At 49.8% G+C, this 15,475-nt stretch overlaps 1 non-coding gene across 1 annotated transcript; it reads right to left on the reverse strand.

Annotated features, from left to right (window-relative positions):
* Window positions 1-9,987: 9,987 nt before the first annotated feature.
* TRNAD-GUC (transfer RNA aspartic acid (anticodon GUC)) lies at window positions 9,988-10,059 on the reverse strand. The gene has a single exon. It is a non-coding gene; the product is annotated as a tRNA-Asp (tRNA).
* Between the last annotated feature and the right edge of the window lie 5,416 nt (window positions 10,060-15,475).

Here is a 15,475-nt window from a genome sequence, read left to right on the forward strand (position 1 = left end):
CGCACGGCGTGGTGGCAGCCAGACATGAGCTGCCCACGTCTTCCCTTTAACACCCTTGTCGAGCGCGCACGTAAGTGTGAAAGAATTCACAGCGAACGCGCGCAGCTCCGGGGGCTGGGACGAGAGCGCGCCATTGCGAGCCTGCTCTCGGAAGACGAGGAGGAGGAACAGGAGCTCGCGAGGACGGCAAGGGGCCGGGAAAGAGAGCCACAGAGACCCAGCGAGACGACCCCGGGGTGGGTAGCCGGGTTACAGGCCGGCATGGGAGATATGATAACCCAAGTAGGTGAGAGGGTAACCCAGGTAGGCGACAGGGTAACCCAGGTAGCTGACAGGGTAACCCAAGTAGACAACAAGGTAACCCAAGTACGGGCACACATGACTGCGCTGGAGACAATGGTAGAGACGGTCCAGGCCGAGGTAGGAGGATTAACTGGGAGAGTGGCTCGACTGGAGGCAGAGTCGGGGCAGCGGCGTGCCGGAGGGGGGATAGGGAACGGACGGGGGGGCTCCTACGGAGCCGCCCCCCCTCCCCGGGCATGTTATATGTGCGATCGCCGAGGGCACCTAGTGAGAGACTGTCCTGAAATCACCCGAGCTAGGCAGACGCGGGGGGTTAAACTCCAACGCCCCCTAGAGAGCGGACCAACTAGGGGTGCAATCGACGCGGTCCCGATACAAATAGACGATAATGAGAATAATGGCGAGCGAGTGATCTCCACACAGGTTCCAGCAACAACGCCCACAGGAACGGTGACTCCTGGCGACTGGCTACGGGAGCTGGTGGCGGGGATCACGGGGGCCACGTCGCTGGTGGAAGGGGAGGTAAACAGAGTGCGTACCCGAATTCTGCTGGACACGGGGGCGGTGGCCTCGCTCGTGAGTGCAGCGCACTGCAGCGCGATCGGGGTCGACGTGTGCCACCTGTAGGCCCCGGACCGCGCGCTGCACACGGCGAGCGGAGCCGGAATGGGGTTGCTGGGGAGAGCCACCCTAGAGGTCCGCATAGGCAGTCAGGTGTGCACCCAGGAGTTCTACGTGTCGAGTGCGTTGTGTCACGAGTGTATCGCAGGTACCGACCTCTTAGAACGGCTGGGACTCAACGTGCAACCCCGCCAGCGATGCGCCACCGTGGAGAGCAACGGCGAGCGGATACCGTTCCTGGGACGAGAACCGACGCGCCCCCGCTTCGCACCTGTGGCCGCTATCCTGGCGACGGCAGTCACCATCGGCCCGCTCACCGAGATGCTGGTGCCGGTGGCAACATCCCCCACCGACCCCGCGCTCCGACCATCAGGCGAGGTAATGCTGACTCCTCACCCGGAGTTGGCATCGCGATATGGGGTGGTAGGGTCAGCCACACTGGTAAACGCAGATGGGGGCCGGCTGTTTATACGTGTGTTTAACCCACACAGTACCCCGGCAATGATACGACGACGCACCCCGGTAGCCACCGTACACCCCCTGCACGCTCGCCACTCGAACGACTCGGTGTTCGCACTCTGGGCGGAGGACCCTGGCCGCCCCGAGGACAGCCAGGATCTGGCCTGGCGGGTCGGCCCGACCCCCCGAGCCGAGATTGTCCCACTGCAGGATGCGTTACATGTGCCTTGGGCAGCCTTACCTAAGGGGGAGGCCGATCAGCTGCGCGGGTTATTACGGGAGTACGCCGACGTGTTCAGTGAACACGATTCCGACGTGGGCCGGACCGACCTGGTCAAGCACCAAATTGACACAGGTGCAGCCCGACCCATCAAACTCCCCGCATACCGAGTGGGCGCGCCTGAACGGACCCAGATCAAAGAGGCAGTCACGGATATGCTACGCGATAACATAATTCAGCCCTCGGCGAGCCCCTGGTCAGCCCCAGTGGTACTAGTAACGAAAAAGGATGGGTCAACACGGTTCTGCGTCGATTACCGTAAACTAAATGCAGTCACGCTCGGCGATGCCTTCCCCATACCCCGCATCGACGACACCTTCGACAGTCTCGCAGGAGCGCGGTATTTTTCCACCCTCGATCTGGCGTCTGGTTACTGGCAGGTGGAGATGACGGAGGAGGATCGGCCAAAAACAGCATTCACCACCCCGATGGGCCTGTTTGAGTTTCGAGTGTTGCCGTTCGGACTCACTAACGCGCCCGCGACGTTCCAGCGGTTGATGGAGTTGGTGATGCGGGGCTTGCAGTGGGAACAGTGCCTGATTTACTTGGACGATGTGATAGTGTTCAGTAGATCTTTGTCTGAGCATTGGTCCAGGCTTCGAGAGGTGTTCCAGCGACTGCGAGCGGCTCATCTCAAGCTCAAGCCGCGTAAGTGTTACATTGCGCAGCGCGAGGTGGGGTACCTCGGACACCGAGTCAGCGAGGCAGGGGTGAGCACCGATCCCGAGAAGGTGCGTGCCGTAGTGGATTGGCCGCGGCCGAGGAACCTGACGGAGATCAGGTCATTCTTGGGACTCGCCACTTATTACCGTCGATTTGTAAAGGGATTCAGTGAGATTGCACGCCCCCTCACCCAACTCACCTCCCCTAAGAACCCCTATCAGTGGTCGGAGGCCTGTCAGACGGCTTTCACCACACTCAAAGACCACCTCACCCACACCCCCACCCTGGCTTTCCCAGATTTCACCACCGATTTTATTTTGGACACTGACGCCTGCAGCAGCGGGCTGGGCGCGGTGTTGTCACAGGTACAGGATGGGACGGAACGAGTCATCGCGTACGCTAGCCGGACCTTGAGTGGGGCCGAGCTGAACTATTGCGTGACACGCCAAGAGTTGTACGCCGTGATTTTCGCATGCAAACAGTTCCGGCCGTATTTGTACGGCAGGAGATGTCGCGTACGCACTGACCATTATGCTCTGCAGTTTCTTCTTACATTCAAGGAACCGCGGGGGCAGATGGCCCGGTGGTTGGCGCAGTTGCAGGAGTACAACCTGCAAATCGAGTATCGGGCTGGCCGGACGCATGCAAACGCGGACGCCTTGTCGAGGCGACCCACGGTGTACGCCGAGACAAGGGCGGAGGAGGCCTGCCCGTGTTTCACGGGGGGACGCTGCCGGCAGGCAACGGACCCCCGAGAGGCCGCGGCCACTGACCCCCCCCCCCAGCGAGAGAGAGTGCAGTGTGCGCCACAGAGATCCTCACAGGTGGCACTGAGGATCCCGTCGACCGCCCGGCAAGCGCGGGACCCGCGGCTCGGAACCCGATCGGACGTATCCAGGAGGACGTCGGCTGCGCCTTCCCGGGCCTAAACGACGAGCAGCTGAGACAGACCCAGCAGCGAGATCCGGATCTGGCGGCGGTGGAGGCGGCACTGCGAGAGAAGAAGGATGCACTACCAGGGCCCTGGAGCGGTTTGTATGCCCGGTTGTGTGTAGAAAACGGGGTGGTGTGGGAACTGGCCGACGCTGGGCAGCCGGGGTGCATCTGCGTTCCCGCCCATGTGCGACCCCAACTACTACGACTGGTACACGACCACCCGCTCGGGGGCCATGATGGGGAACGGCGCACCCGGGAGACTCTGCGTCGCCAGTATCTCTGGCCTAAATTGGCGCAAGATGTGGCCGCCTGGGTGCAGGGCTGCCGGGCCTGTCAGCAGTGTGGGCAAAAGCCGGCGAGGTACCAGGTACCCCTGAGGCCGTTCCGAGTCAGTCGGACGAATCAGTTGGTCGGAATCGACCTGCAGGGGCCCTTTCCACGATCCCACCGGGGCAACCGATATATTCTCGTCGCGGTGGAGTACTTCACCCGCTACCCCGTGGCGGTGGCTATCCCGGATAAAACAGCCCTCGTAGTGGCCCGGGCCTTCGTGGAAAACTACGTACTTAAGTGCGGGATCCCCGAACGAGTCATTACCGACCAGGGTAGTGAATTCGAGGCCGAACTATTCCGGGCGCTGTGCCGAGAGTTCGGGATCCAGAAGGACCGAACCACGGCGTATCACCCCCAGGCGAACGGGATGGTAGAGAGGATGAACCAGACTCTGGCCGGGAAGCTTAAACGCATGGCGGCCGCGAATCAACAGGACTGGGACGAACACCTCCCCTATGCCCTGTTCGCCTACACCACCGCCGTTCACACATCTACAGGACAGACCCCGTTCCTAATGATGTTTGGTCGCGAGTCTCGCCTGCCCGCAGATCTGCTGTTCGGTGTCCCTCCGCCGCAACGGGAGGAAGGGAGCCACCCCGTGGAGCACTTGCTGGAGACCCTGCGAGGGGCCAGGGGCCGAGCCTACCCGCACGGAGAGGCCGCGCACCAGCGGCAAGAGCAGGGCGCCCGACCCCGTATGGAGCCCCCCTTCTACACTGCGGGCTCTGAGGAGTGGCTGTACACTCCCCGCGTCGGTGCCGGACAGGTGGGGAAGCTGACCACCTACTGGCGAGGACCCTGGATTGTGAGACGGCAGATCTCACCATGGACGGTGCTGATTCAGGGAGGAGAGAGGGGCCGGGAGATGGTGGTCAACATCCGCCGACTGAAGCCGTGGCGAGCAGCCCCGCCGTCCAAGTACCCCGAAACCCCGGGGTCCCCCCACCCCCCGTGCCCGGGGGCCTCGCGCAGTATATGGGCCCCACGGAGCCCCGGGCTCCGAGGGGCCCCGGGCGGGGCCGGGGGCGACGAGGACGGCGACCCGTAAACCCCACCGCCTCTGAGTTTGTTCCCCAGCCCGCAGGTGCCAGAGACCGAGGGGAGCCGTTGGAATGGAGGAGGAGACCACCGCCGGAGCCCCAGGAGACGGAGCCGCCACCCCCGAGGCCAGCCACAAGGGCCGGGCGAATCCCGCGGACCCCGCGGCGATACCTCGTGGGGGCAACCCAGGCGAGGTGCTCCAGTCAACCCGGGACGGGGACTGGCACCCCGGGGGGCTATGTGGTGCCACAGCGACGGGGCCGCTCTGCCGAGCCAGGGAGCCGCCCGGCTTCCACCGCCGCACTGCCCCCCATCACCCCCCCCACATAAACACGCACCCGCACCCACGTAGGGCCTCGTGGTCGGGTCACCTACCCTGAGTTTTCACCCGAGGGCCCCCTAGGGGGGTTACCCCACGGTTTCTCAGGGCAAGGGAATTGGACAGGACCCTTCCCAGGCCAAGTAACACTGCGGCGCCGTGGGCGGATTTGAAATCGCACGACCACGGCGAGCTCAGAGAGCCCCGCAGTTAGAAACGCATACAAACACAAACACGGGTCAGCAAGGCAGATAGCTAGGATCAGGACCCGGGGCTACTGTTTGGTCGAAAGGTCAAAGGCCGGCGGGATCGCAAAAGGGCGGGAAATCCTAGGCTCAGGATTGGTCGAGAGACCAAGGCGGTCGGGACCGGGGCGCCTAGCCTTTGATGTGAATAGTAGAAAAGACGGAGGGCAGAGTAGGGGAGTCAGTCTTCTTCTGGAGTTGTGACACGGAGTCAGCGACGAGGGAGTCATCGGGCGAGCCGCTAGACTGTCTGCAGGACGATCTGAGCGCCGCAAGGTCACCAAGGACTACAGACGGTATCGTATTACGCGCCTTACAACACCTCAGAGCGGAGAGTAGGATCCATAGGAGAGGGTTAGTTCGGGGCAAGGACGAGTAGGAAAGCGATTTAACAGAGAGCGCAGCATAGAATAGGGCTGCACGCCACTAGAGAGTGGGTTAGAAGCGCCTTGCTGGCCCGCACACACACACACGGGTGGCTCGGTGGGTTAACTAGGGCTAATACAATCTGGAGCGTAGTAACAAAACCGTGTTGTTGGGTGTTTTTGAACGTGGTATTAGCGTGCACTGCATTCGCGGGTGTGTGGTCGTTGTATGCGTAAAGGCCGTGGTCTCTGTACGATTGTGCGGGTACGGAGGTGTGTGTGTTAACGTCCGGGGAGAGCACTTTTGTGTCGGCGTGTGCCCCGCTTGCGTGTGCTCGTTACGTGCGTAAAGTGCGGCGCGGTGGTGGGTCCCTGACCCCCAGCCCCGCGGCTCGAGCGCGTAATCGGCTGCGCATTGTTGTACGGTTTATCTCGCGGCGCAGAGCGGCGCAAGAGTGAGTGCCGTGCAGAGCTGGGTGGGGGTGTGCGCGTACGTAATTAACCATGCCTGCTACGCGGACCCGCGGTGGAGGGGAATCCTCGGGCGACGGCTCCCACACCATGGGTGAGGAACCTAGCAGCGGTTCGCTTAGCAGCGGGGGGGCGATTGATGATGTTAGCCCGGCCGTTAGCATTATTGAGGGAGGGATCTCGGGGGCTAGCGACCCCCACACAAGTCCTTTTAAATTGTAATAACAATGAGAGCCAGTGACCATTTTTTTAAAAAGAGTTGCTCTCCCCGACGGGGAATTGAACCCTGGTCTCCCGCGTTACATTTGGGGAACCTAACGGCTTTACTATCGAGGACTCGGTCAGAGTGGGGCAGATTTGTGATTTACAGAAATTATAACTAGAAATAATCTCTAATACCTAATAAATAATCGTTTGTAATGAAGATGGATTCATCTTTAAAAGTTAAGGCTTTTGAGTGCACCAGGTGATTTAACGTTTGGTGAAATTAACGATTTTGAATTGTAATAACAATGAGATCCAGTGGCCAAAACCTTTTAAAAAGTGTATCTATCCCCGACGGGGAATTGAATTCCGGTCTGCCGCGTGACAAGCGGGGATACTAACCACTATACTATCGAGGACTCGCTGAGAATGCGACTGATTCTAGATTGACTGATATTATAACAAGTAGAAATGAACCCATATACTCGGCATATTACTGATTGAAATGAAGAGGAGTTTATCTATAAAGTTTAAGCTGGTTAGAGCAGCAGGTTACCTAACGATTAGGGAAAATCACGTGATTAAAATCAAGAGCACGCCCTTTCAAATAGTAATAACAATAAGGAGAGCCAGAGGCCAAAACATTTTTTATAAGAGTAGTTCTTCCCGACGGGGAATTGAACCCTGGTCTCCCGCGTTCCATGTGGGGAAACTAACGACGTTACTATCGAGGACTCGGTCAGAGTCGGGCTAATTCGTGATTGACAGCAATTATAACAGAAAAAAACTCATATTCTCAGTAGATAATAGCTTGAAATGAAGAAGGATTCATCTTTAAAAGTTCAGGCTTTTGAGTGCAGCAGGTGACTCAACGTTTGGTGAAATTAACGTGATAAAAGGAAACAGCAAGTAATTTTAAATTGTAATAACAATGAGTGCCAGTGGCCATTTTCTTTTTTAAAAGAGTTCTCCCCGACGGAGAATTGAACCCCGGTCTCCCGGGTGACAAGCGGGGATACTAACCACTATACTATCGCGGACTCGCTCAGAATTCGACTGATTCTAGATTGACTGATATTATAAAAAGTAGAAATGAACCCATATACTCGGCATATTACCGATTGAAATGAAGAGGGGTTTATCTTCAAAAGTTCAAGCTGGTTAGAGCAGCCGGTTACTTCACAATTGGTGAAAATCACGTGATTGAAGTCAAGAGCAAGTCCTTTCAAATAGTAATAACAATAAGTAGAGCCAGAGGCCAAAACATTTTTAAAAGAGTAGTTCTCCCAGACGGGGAATTGAACCCTGGTCTCCCGCGTTCCATGTGGGGAAACTAACGACGTTACTATCGAGGACTCGGTCAGAGTCGGGCTAATTCGTGATTGACAGCAATTATAACAGAAAAAAACTCATATTCTCAGTAGATAATAGCTTGAAATGAAGAAGGATTCATCTTTAAAAGTTCAGGCTTTTGAGTGCAGCAGGTGACTCAACGTTTGGTGAAATTAACGTGATAAAAGGAAACAGCAAGTAATTTTAAATTGTAATAACAATGAGTGCCAGTGGCCATTTTCTTTTTTAAAAGAGTTCTCCCCGACGGAGAATTGAACCCCGGTCTCCCGGGTGACAAGCGGGGATACTAACCACTATACTATCGCGGACTCGCTCAGAATTCGACTGATTCTAGATTGACTGATATTATAAAAAGTAGAAATGAACCCATATACTCGGCATATTACCGATTGAAATGAAGAGGGGTTTATCTTCAAAAGTTCAAGCTGGTTAGAGCAGCCGGTTACTTCACAATTGGTGAAAATCACGTGATTGAAGTCAAGAGCAAGTCCTTTCAAATAGTAATAACAATAAGGAGAGCCAGAGGCCAAAACATTTTTAAAAGAGTAGTTCTCCCAGACGGGGAATTGAACCCTGGTCTCCCGCGTTCCATGTGGGGAAACTAACGACGTTACTATCGAGGACTCGGTCAGAGTGGGGCTAATTCGTGATTGACAGCAATTATAACAAAAAAATCTCATTTTCTCAGTAAATAATTTCTTGAAATTAAGAAGGATTCATCTTTAAAAGTTCAGGCTTTTGAGTGCAGCAGGTGACTCAACGTTTGGTGAAATTAACGTGATAAAAGGGAACAGCAAGTCATTTTAAATTGTAATAACAATGAGAGCCAGTGGCCATTTTTTTTTAAAAGAGTTGCTCTCCCCGACGGGGAATTGAACCCTGGTCTCCCGCGTTACATTTGGGGGAACCTCACGGCTTTACTATCGAGGACTCGGTCAGAGTGGGAAGATTTGTGATTGACAGAAATTATAACTAAAAATAATCTCTAATACTTAATACATAATCGTTTGAAATGAAGAAGGAGTCATCTTTAAATGTTCAGGCTTTGAGTGCAGCAGGTGATTTAACGTTATGTGAAATTAACGTTATAAAAGGAATCAGCAAGTCATTTTAAATTGTTATAACAATGAGAGCCATTTGCCAAAACATTTTAAAAGCGTAGCTCTCCCCGACGGGGAATTGAACCCTGGTTTCAAGCATTCCATGTGGGGAAACTAACGACGTTACTATCGAGGACTCGGTCAGAGTGGAGCTAATTCGTGATTGACAGCAATTATAACAGAAAAAAAACTCATATTCTCAGTAGATAATAGCTTGAAATGAAGAAGGATTCATCTTTAAAAGTTCAGGCTTTTGAGTGCAGCAGGTGACTCAACGTTTGGTGAAATTAACGTGATAAAAGGGAATAGCAAGTAATTTTTAATAGTAATAACATTGAGAGCCAGTGGACATTTTCTTTTTAAAAAGAGTTGCTCTCCCAGACGGGGAATTGAACCCCGGTCTCCCTCGTGACAGGCGGGGATACTAACCACTATACTATCGAGGACTCGCTCAGAATGCGACTGATTCTAGATTGACTGATATTATAACAACTAGAAATGAACCCATATTCTCGGCATATTACTGATTGAAATGAAGAGGGTTTTATCTTTAAAAGTTCAAGCTGGTTAGAGCAGCAGGTTACCTAACGATTAGGGAAAATCACGTGATTAAAGTCAAGAGCAAGTCCTTTCAAATAGTAATAACAATAAGGAGAGCCAGAGGCCAAAACATTTTTAAAAGAGTAGTTCTCCCCGACGGGGAATTGAACCCTGGTCTCACGCGTTACATGTGGGGAACCTAACGACTTTACAATCAAGGACTCGGTTAGAGTGGGGCTAATTCGTGATTGACAGCAATTATAACAGAAAAAAACTCATATTCTCAGTAGATAATAGCTTGAAATGAAGAACGATTCATTTTTAAAAGTTCAGGCTTTTGAGTGCAGCAGGTGACTCAACGTTTGGTGAAATTAACGTGATTAAAGGGAACAGCAAGTAATTTTAAATTGTAATAACAATGAGAGCCAGTGGCCATTTTCTTTTTTAAAAGAGTAGTTCTTCCCGACGGGGAATTGAACCCTGGTCTCCCGCGTTACATGTGGGGAACCTAACGAGTTTACTATCGAGGACTCGGTCAGAGTGGGGCAGATTTGTGATTGACAGAAATTGTAACTAGGACTTAATAAATAATCGTTTGAAATGAAGAAGGAGTCATCTTTAAAAGTTCAGGCTTTTGAGTGCAGCAGGTGACTTAACGTTTGGTGAAATTAACGTTATAAAAGGGAACAGCAAGTGATTTAAAATTGAAATAACAATGAGAGCCAGTGGCCAAAACATTTTAAAAAGTGTATCTCTCCCCGACGGGGAATTGAACCCCGGTCTCCCGCGTGACAGGCGGGGATACTAACCACTATACTATCAAGGACTCGCTCGGAATTCGATTGATTCTAAATTGACTGATATTATAAAAAGTAGAAATGAACCCATATACTCGGCATATTACCGATTGAAATGAAGAGGGGTTTATCTTCAAAAGTTCAAGCTGGTTAGAGCAGCCGGTTACTTCACAATTGGTGAAAATCACGTGATTGAAGTCAAGAGCAAGTCCTTTTAAATTGTAATAACAATAAGAGCCAGTGGCCATTTTTTTAAAAAGAGTTTTTCTCCGCGACGGGGAATTGAACCCTGGTCTCCCGCGTTACATTTGGGGAACCTAACGGCTTTACTATCGAGGACTCGGTCAGAGTGGGAAGATTTGTGATTGACAGAAAATATAACTAGAAATAATCTCTAATACTCAATAAATAATGGCTTGAAATGTTGAAGGATTCATCTTTAAAAGTTAAGGCTTTTGAGTGCAGCAGGTGATTTAACGTTTGGAGAAATTATCGTTAAAAAAGGGAACAGCAAGTGATTTTAAATTGTTATAACAATGAGAGCCAGTGGCCAATTTCTTTTTTAAAAGTGTTGCTCTCCCGACGGGGAATTGAACCCCGGTCTCCCGCGTGACAGGCGGGGATACTAACCACTATACTTTCGAGGACTCGCTCAGAATGAGGCTGATTGGAGATTCATTGAAATTATAAGAAGTAGAAATGAACACATATACTCGGCATATTACCCATTGAAATGAAGAGGGGTTTATCTTTAAAAGTTCAAGCTGGTTAGAGCAGCAGGTTACTTAACAATTGGTGAAAATCACGTGATTAAAGTCAAGAGCAAGTCCTTTTAAATTGTAATAATAATGAGAGCCAGTGGCCATTTTTTTACAAAGAGTTGCTCTCCCCGACGGGGAATTGAACCCTGGTCTCCCGCGTTACAGGCGGGGATACTAACCACATTACTATCGAGGACTCACTCAGAATGCGACTGATTCTAGATTGACTGATATTATAACAAGTAGAAATGAACCCATATACTCGGCATATTACCGATTGAAATGAAGAGGGGTTCATCTTTAAAAGTTCAAGCTGGTTAGAGCAGCAGGTTACCTAACGATTAGGGAAAATCACGTGATTAAAGTCAAGAGGAAGTCCTTTCAAATAGTAATAACAATAAGGAGAGCCAGAGGCCAAAACATTTTTTAAAAGAATAGTTCTCCCCGTCGGGGAATTGAACCCTGGTCTCCCGCGTTCCATGTGGGGAAACTAACGACGTTACTATCGAGGACTCGGTCAGAGTGGGGCTAATTCGTGATTGACAGCAATTATAACAGAAAAAAACTCATGTTCTCAGTAGATAATAGCTTGAAATGAAGAAGGATTCATTTTTAAAAGTTCAGGCTTTTGAGTGCAGCAGGTGACTCAACGTTTGGTGAAATTAACTTGATAAAAGGGAACAGCAAGTAATTTTAAATTGTAATAACAATGAGAGCCAGTGGCCATTTTCTTTTTTAAAAGAGTTCTCCCGACGGGGAATTGAACCCCGGTCTCCCTCGTGACAAGCGGGGATACTAACCACAATACTATCGAGGACTCGCTCAGAATGAGGCTGATTGTAGATTGACTGAAATTATAAGAAGTAGAAATGAACCCATATACTCGGCATATTACCGATTGAAATGAAGAGCGGTTTATCTTTAAAAGTTCAAGCTGGTTAGAGCAGCAGGTTACTTAACAATTGGTGAAAATCACGTGATTAAAGTCAAGAGCAAGTCCTTTTAAATTGTAATAACAATGAGAGCCAGTGGCCATTCTTTTAAAAAGAGTTGCTCTCCCCGACGGGGAATTGAACCCTGGTCTCCCGCGTTACATGTGGGGAACCTAACGATTTTACTGTCGAGGACTCGGTCAGAGTGGGGCAGATTTGTGATTGACAGAAATTGTAACTAGGACTTAATAAATAATCGTTTGAAATGAAGAAGGAGTCATCTTTAAAAGTTCAGGCTTTTGAGTGCAGCAGATGACTTAACGTTTGGTGAAATTAACGTTATAAAAGGGAACAGCAAGTGATTTTAAATTGTAATAACAATGAGAGCCAGTGGCCAAAACATTTTAAAAAGTGTAGCTTTCCCCGACGGGGAATTGAACCCCGGTCTCCCGCGTGACAGGCGGGGATACTAAACACTATACTATCGAGGACTCGCTCAGAATGCGACTGATTCTAGATTGACTGATATTATAAAAAGTAGAAATGAACCCATATACTCGGCATATTACCGATTGAAATGAAGAGGGGTTTATCTTTTAAAGTTCAAGCTGGTTAGAGCAGCAGGTTACCTAACGATTGGTGAAAATCACGTGATTAATGTCAAGAGCAAGTCCTTTCAAATTGTAATAACAATGAGAGCCAGTGGCCATTTTTTAAAAAAGAGTTGCTCTCTCCGACGGGAAATTGAACCCTGGTCTCCCGCGTTACATGTGTAGTGGTGATACGCGCTGGGGTAGGGATCGTGTGTCAGCGCGTAGTGATTGGCTGTGTGTGTTGGTGACGCGCGCTGACGGTGAAGGATCAGGGGTCAGCGCGGGGTCATGGGTTATGTGGTAGTGATTGGCTGTGTGCTGGTGACGCGCTTGAGAGGGAGTGATCGTGTGGCAGCGCGGCGTGATTGGTTGTGTAGTGGTAACACGCGCTGGGGAAAACGGATCGTAGGAACAGCGCGTCGTGATTGGTCAACTAAGGAGCGATGCTCACGTCGAGGTCCGCATACACTCCGTCTCTCGTGAGCGGGGACTATATAAGGGGATGCGCACAGGCGCACGGGGAGGGAGTACCAGCGAAGACTGAAGACGGAGGAGGAGGCGGAACCCTGGGACCCGGGGCCGAACGTCCGTGAGAAGGCCGGCTCGTGGGACTCAGAGGTCGTGGCCCACGCCCAAGCTGGGGTGGGCCTGTAGGCTCCACGGACGTTACGGGGTCAAGTGAAGTGTGTGTAGCCGGAGGAATAGAAGCTACACGAGTCAAGTGAAGTGTGTGTAGCCGGAAGAATAGAAGCTACACGAGTCAAGTGAAGTGTGTGTAGCCGGAAGAAAAGAAGCTACACGAGTCAAGTGAAGTGTGTGTAGCCGGAGGAATAGAAGCTACACGAGTCAAGTGAAGTGTGTGTAGCCGGAGGAATAGTAACTACACGTGTCGAGTGAAGTGTGTGTCGTCCGAGGAATATAGACCACTCGTTGTATAGTGACAAGTCAAGATTTAATAAAAAGTGTGTTACCCGTCAAGGAGTTTCCTGCCGTCATTCAAATACTTCACATATGGGGAATCTAACGGCTTTACTATCGAGGACTCGGTCAGAGTGGGCAGATTTGTGATTGACAGAAATTATAACTAGAAATAATCTCTAATACTCAATAAATAATAGCTTGAAATGTTGAAGGATTCATCTTTACAAGTTAAGGCTTTTGAGTGCCGCAGGTGATTCAACGTTTGGTGAAATTAACGTTAAAAAAGGGAACAGCAAGTGATTTTAAATTGTAATAACAATGAGAGCCTGTGGCCAAAACATTTTAAAAAGTGTAGCTCTCCCCGATGGGGAATTGAACCCCGGTCTCCCGCGTTCCATGTGGGGAAACTAACGACTTTATCATCGAGGACTCGGTCAGAGTGGGGCTAATTCGTGATTGACAGCAATTATAAAAAAAACTCATATTCTCAGTAAATAATAGCTTGAAATGAAGAAGGATTGATCTTTAAAAGTTCAGGCTTTTGAGTGCAGCAGGTGACTCAACGTTTGGTGAAATTAACGTGATAAAAGGGAACAGCAAGTAATTTTAAATTGTAATAACAATGAGAGCCAGTGGCCATTTTCTTTTTAAAAAGAGTTGCTTTCCCAGACGTGGAATTGAACCCCGGTCTCCCGCGTGATAGGCGGGGATACGAACCACTATACTATCGAGGACTCGCTCAGAATGAGGCTGATTCTAGATTGACTGATATTATAAAAAGTAGAAATGAACCCATATACTCGGCATATTACCGATTGAAATGAAGAGAGGTTTATCTTTAAAAGTTCAAGCTGGTTAGAGCAGCAGGTTACTTCACAATTGGTGAAAATCACGTGATTAAAGTCAAGAGCAAGTCCTTTTAAATTGTAATAACAATGAGAGCCAGTGGCCATGTTTTTAAAATGAGTTGCTCTCCCCGACAGGGAATTGAACCCTGGTCTCCCGCGTTACATGTGGGGAACCTAACGACTTTACTATCGAGGACTCGGTCTGAGTGGGGCTAATTCGTGATGGACAGCAATAATAACAAAAAAAATCTCATATTCTCAGTAAATAATAGCTTGAAATGAGAAGGATTCATCTTTAAAAGTTCAGGCCTTTGAGTGCAGCTGGTGACTCAACGTTTGGTGAAATTAACGTGATAAAAGGGAACAGCAAGTAATTTTAAATTGTAATAACAATGAGAGTCAATGGCCATTTTCTTTTTAAAAAGAGTTGCTTTCCCCGACGGAGAATTGAACCCCGGTCTCCCGCGTGACAGGCGGGGATACTAACCACAATACTATCGAGGACTCGCTCAGAATGAGGCTGATTGTAGATTGACTGAAATTATAAGAAGTAGAAATGAAGCCATATACTCGGCATATTACCGATTGAAATGAAGAGGGGTTTATCTTAAAATGTTCAAGCTGGTTAGAGCAGCAGGTTACTTCACAATTGGTGAAAATCACGTGATTGAAGTCAAGAGCAAGTCCTTTTAAATTGTAATAACAATAAGAGCCAGTGGCCATTTTTTTAAAAAGAGTTTTTCTCCGCGACGGGGAATTGAACCCTGGTCTCCCGCGTTACATTTGGGGAACCTAACGGCTTTACTATCGAGGACTCGGTCAGAGTGGGAAGATTTGTGATTGACAGAAATTATAACTAGAAATAATCTCTAATACTCAATAAATAATGGCTTGAAATGTTGAAGGATTCATCTTTAAAAGTTAAGGCTTTTGAGTGCAGCAGGTGATTTAACGTTTGGAGAAATTATCGTTAAAAAAGGGAACAGCAAGTGATTTTAAATTGTAATAACAATGAGAGCCAGTGGCCAATTTCTTTTTTAAAAGTGTTGCTCTCCCCGACGGGGAATTGAACCCTGGTCTCCCGCGTTACAGGCGGGGATACTAACCACATTACTATCGAGGACTCACTCAGAATGCGACTGATTCTAGATTGACTGATATTATAACAAGTAGAAATGAACCCATATACTCGGCATATTACCGATTGAAATGAAGAGGGGTTCATCTTTAAAAGTTCAAGCTGGTTAGAGCAGCAGGTTACCTAACGATTAGGGAAAATCACGTGATTAAAGTCAAGAGGAAGTCCTTTCAAATAGTAATAACAATAAGGAGAGCCAGAGGCCAAAACATTTTTTAAAAGAATAGTTCTCCCCGTCGGGGAATTGAACCC

The sequence above is a fragment of the Lampetra fluviatilis genome, chromosome 66, assembly GCF_964198595.1.
Source record: "Lampetra fluviatilis chromosome 66, kcLamFluv1.1, whole genome shotgun sequence".
Taxonomy (NCBI): Eukaryota; Metazoa; Chordata; class Hyperoartia; order Petromyzontiformes; family Petromyzontidae; genus Lampetra; species Lampetra fluviatilis.